Genomic DNA, 5,202 nt, shown 5'->3' on the forward strand with positions numbered 1-5,202 from the left:
GACGATCAGAACTCGCATCGGCTGCCATTTTTTTTCTCATAAAAGGAGCATCTCATCATTTAACACTCAATACTACATTACTCTCTGTGCAGCGCGGCCTTTGCATGCCTTCTTTATATATAGGCTTCATTGACCAGCGTTATTTGATAAAATAATTTTTAGTGTAAAGTAAGTGTATATTTTTTTCGTGTCTCAATTCAAAGTAAATTTTTTTTACCATTTTCGTTTATCCTACTTCAAAGTATCTACTTTTTATTTTAGAAAAAATAATTATACGCTAATACTAAAATATCCTAATTTTTACTTAAATTATAAATATAACGTTACATATACAATATAAGTGACAAAAAATGTCAAAAACTCTTACACGCTTTCCCTAACTTTCAATTTCCGTTTATCCCACTTACTTTTTCACTTTCAAGAATTATACATTTTAATCTCATTTTAAATATTTTAATTTATAATTTTTTAAATTTTAATTAGACTAATTAGTTATCTTAATTTTAATTTATAATTATTTTTATCATACTATAATTATTTTTATTAATAGATTCTTAATTATTTTTTAATTAGTATACATTCCTAAATATGTGTCTACTGTAAATGGGACATCATAGGACGAAAGGGAGTATTATTTCTTAATCTATAGGAAAATCCCAAAAGACCCTGTTGAGTTAGTGACAGAGGAAGTATTATTTTATGTTAGAATATTTAACTATTTGACTTTTTTATAATTTTTTGACTCATTAATTTTTAAATGCATTAGTAGTTAAATTTCAATCCATTCAATTTATCTATATGAGTGTCTCTATGTTTGAATTAAATAAATAAATAAAATGTTATTTCGGTTCCAATTGCCCATTGAAATAATTTTTTTTATTATTATTGCTGATTTTATTAAATAAGATTAATTCTGATTTGTTTGAGGATCTAATTAAATTTGAAATACAGTAGCATGTATTTTTGGCAATCTGCATTTGTTTAAATTCGATTATAAATATTTATTATATTAAATTTATAGTTTATTTTAGTGGTATATTTTGAATATAATTCCGCTACATTTAATATTTTCTCGGACTACTTGATTATTTAAATAAGTCAATAAATTAATTAACAATAAATAATATAATATATTTTATGAATTGATTCTCTATTGTGTATATCAGTTAATTTCATATATTAGAAGATTGTGTGTGACTTAAGGCTGCTGATTGACTCAAAGGAAAGTCAGCTAGGGAGTAAGTAGTTATATGCATCTTTTTAATGATAATAGATCTTTTCGAATAAGCAGTATAGTTTGACACACTACTTTATTATCAATATTCGATTGTGAAAACAAGGTGAGTTAGCAATTTGTCAAAAGACAATTGTTGATTTTGCTCGGATTCCTAATTTATTTTATAAATTCACATACAAACATTCAATTATTTATAGACATTCAGTTGCTTATATGTATTCTTTATTTTTTATGAATCAAACTCGTATTTATTGAAAGCAACTCTGATTTTGATTTGGTTTGAGAAAATATAAATTGTAGACCAATCTACTTATACAGCGAAAATCATTGTTCACAAAAAGCAGTTGTTTGAGAAAATGTTTGTTAAATTAAAGATAATATAATTATTGGTGTAAGAAAGTCCTTTATTATAAATGGAATAGACGTAAATTTAAGATTAATAATCAATATAAAATTTATTATAAATTATACAGAAAAAAAAAGCCATAATTGATGAAAATGTATACAATTCCAAAAATATAATAGAAAACAAATTACATCTGAAAAATAGAATAAGAATACAAAACAAAGTTTTCTTCCCATTCGATAAGCTTGCCAGCAGACAACAGTGGTAATATCAATATCAATATTAATATCAAGATTCCTATTTCCATAATTCATGTACTGTAAAAGATTCATTGCCGAACCATTCGGGTTGGAGTTGGGATTGCACCTCATCACTATTAACGACGACTGAGCTGTCCAAAGGCTGATCCTGATTCTGATCATGACTATTTACAATAGTCTCCATCAAAGTATTATTATTTCGATTTTGCATGTTAGGATCATCCGTCGTCGGCGTCTGACCGTGAGGATAGCATGGTTGGTCTAGATCATTCATTAGTCTCTGACAAGATTCTTCCTCGAAGAAATGGTCTGGCAGACCAAGAAAATTTTCATCCAACTCAAGGGTCTTTGGGGCTGCAGGTTGCACTTGCAGCCGAGGACACGATGGCTCTGCAGTCGGCTGCTGATCCCATACATCATAATTAGTATTTGCGTTATTCTCTGTCGAATAATTCTTCTGCACATTAGAAGGAGAATCGCTCGGGATTTGGACTTGGGGGCAGTCGTCTTTGGTGTAGGACGGGGAAGCATCCGACCAAACATGACATGGCGCCATCTTATGACTACTTTGATTCATTAAATTCTGCTGCATCGGCATCGGCATCGCACTAGTAGTAGTACTGCAAGGTCGACCATTTAGGCCGATTTTAGTTACCGACAGAATATTCTCCGAAATTGAATAGACATTCCTTTTTTGTTCTCGTTGGAATGCAGGCTGAGGCTGAGGCTGAGGCTGAGGCTGACGCTGAATCATCTCCGAAGACTGTACCCTCTCAAAGTGATTGTGCTTCTTTCTTATCGCTTCTTTTCCGGCCTTCAATTTGAGGCGGTATTTCTGCAAATGGCTCGAGATATGTTGCCTTGTCAACCATGGTGTATTCATCGCCTTCTCTATTAACTTTGGTGTAGCGTCTGAATAACAAAAATAAATAAAACAAACCAAAACCTAGTTAGTTAAATAATTGATAAAACCCATCCAATTAAATAAGATTTAATAATTAAGATGAACATGAATATGATATGAATGTACCATCGATTCCTCCGAGCTGTTCTATCACTTCACAGAACTTGTCGTGGAGCTCATCATTCCATAATACCCTCTCCTTCTTGGAGGAAGACTCTCCTTGTTCGTAACTACTTAATTCTCTGTCACTTCTTCTTCTCTTCGACGACGAGGAGGGACCTGCATGGTCGAATTCATGTCCATGCTGCTCTTCCGTCACCAATGTGGGCTGTTGCTGCTGCTGCTTTTGTTTCCCGATCACATATTGCCATAAGTATCTCGCTTGATTCTCCTCGATTGGCTTCGGGTAGTAAAATGAACAAATACCATCCACCATTTGGATCACCTTGCTTTCTGACCCATTGACGGACATCACTGCATATATACATAAATCAGTTGCATATGCAGTCCGACGTATCAAAATTAGGAGGTGATTGTATTAACTGAAATAATTGAGGAGACAGACGATACTTACTTATTACTCTGAGATTCATCACAGTTGCGACGTAGGCGAGAAAATTGCTAACATTGAGATCAGGAAGGTCCGCGTCACATATTATCAAGTCGAAATCTTTTTCTTTCTCCAGCCACTTCAACATCCCTTGCATTGAACTACACATGTTCACTGCACACATCTAACAGTTATTTCCACTGTCGAATTCGAAATTGGAAAACTTAAACAAAAAAATATTACTCTCTTCACCATTCAATTATGTTATCATTTCCTTGGTAAATCTCACAATGAATGTGGGACTTAGAAAGGAAATGAGAACAAAATTGGATGCAAACGGATTTGAGTAGAATTTACAATGAAAACAGAATTTGACCGCGAAGGAAGGTTGTACATCAAGAAGGATGTATTCTTACCTGAATAGTCATAATTGAGAAGATAATTTGACAGAACGTTCAAGGCAGTCAGATCCATGTCTACAATTAAGACTTTCACTGAGAAAGGGACGCAGTAATCCATATTCATATTTTGTGTTGTAAATCTTGCGTGAAGAACAAATGTTGACGTACGTGCTAATGTAAAAGAACTGTCCTTCTGTGTCTATATATATAGATATTAATTAGTAGTATTATTTTTTTAATGTCCTTCTGTGTGTGTATATATAGACACTGATTAGTAATATTATTTTTTTAATTTTAAAAAATTTAATATAGTAAATATTTGTAAAACACAAAGGCGGGAGAATGAGGTGTTTTGGATAGAATAAACCCTAATCTGAATTTAGTTAGTTACAAACAAACTAACTAAAAATAAATAGTAATAAATAAATAAAATTAGGGGGAAATTAGTTGTTGTTATTAAATAAATTATTGTTGGGTTATGATGATTTAATAATTGCATGCATACGACAAGAGACATGTCTACACCTTTAAACCTTCTTAAAATTATTAAATTATAATATGGCAGTGATGTCTCTTTTGAGTCGATGCTCGATATGCCTTGGAGCCCTAATTCGAATTAATTAACCACCAAATTCTTTACATAGCTGATCGAATTAATTAAGCCTGCCTTCGTCTTCAAGAATGACGTCTGTCCCTGCACATTGGCCGATTGAAGTGATCTTCTTTGTCCTCAAGAATAACATTTCCGGCATCGATAGACTTTTTCTAATTTCTGTGCCTACGATATAATGAATTGTTTCCGCTGCAGCTGCAATCTCTTGTTGCCGACATTGAAGAAGATGGTCTTTTTGCTGAGCAAAATACAGTTGGTAGTGCTCCGTTGTATCCATATCGCTCCCAAACATAAAATTACTTATATTCTCTCGAAGCCGCACCATTTTCACCCAACAAGGATTTTTTTTTTCTTCAACTATTTAAAAGAATTACATCCTGTCTTAATTTTTCTTCCAATAATTATTTTTATCCTCTTAACCACCACAAAAAGCCATCAAGTAAAGAGATAAACAAACTTACAAGTCACAAATTACAATACTAAGACTGGCAGGGGCCGCGCGAACGCAGGCCCTGGCTACCACAAATTATAACGCAGACTCGACCACTTTGGGCCGACCTTAGGCGAGTACCCCTCCCGAGTGCAATGGAGGTCACCAACCTAGGCCATGGACCTCGTTGATAGCCCATCGACCCCATTCAGGTAAGTATGTGCCTCAATACCCTCTCTTCTGATTATATAATTTTCTTTTTTGATTCTGATTGATTTCTCTCAGGACGTGGGATAGGAGACTAAATAATCTTGCCCTCTTCCTTAAATAAAAAACTCTTCCGGTTCGTGTTGCCGCTTCTTTCCTTTTCCAACCACATTCTCGCGTAAGTATTTCACTTCTTTCTCCTTGATTGGCTTGCGGAAAAAGTATACAGAATTATCGTAGATCAGGAAGGTTAG

The 5,202-nt window shown here is 33.5% G+C and overlaps 1 non-coding gene across 1 annotated transcript; it reads right to left on the reverse strand.

Annotated features, from left to right (window-relative positions):
* Window positions 1–4,799: 4,799 nt before the first annotated feature.
* Window positions 4,800–4,961, reverse strand: LOC127261935 (U1 spliceosomal RNA). The gene has a single exon (XR_007841028.1). It is a non-coding gene; the product is annotated as a U1 spliceosomal RNA (small nuclear RNA).
* Window positions 4,962–5,202: the final 241 nt, after the last annotated feature.

This window comes from Andrographis paniculata, unplaced genomic scaffold, assembly GCF_009805555.1.
Source record: "Andrographis paniculata isolate CXL003 unplaced genomic scaffold, ASM980555v1 Contig64END, whole genome shotgun sequence".
Lineage (NCBI taxonomy): Eukaryota > Viridiplantae > Streptophyta > Magnoliopsida > Lamiales > Acanthaceae > Andrographis > Andrographis paniculata.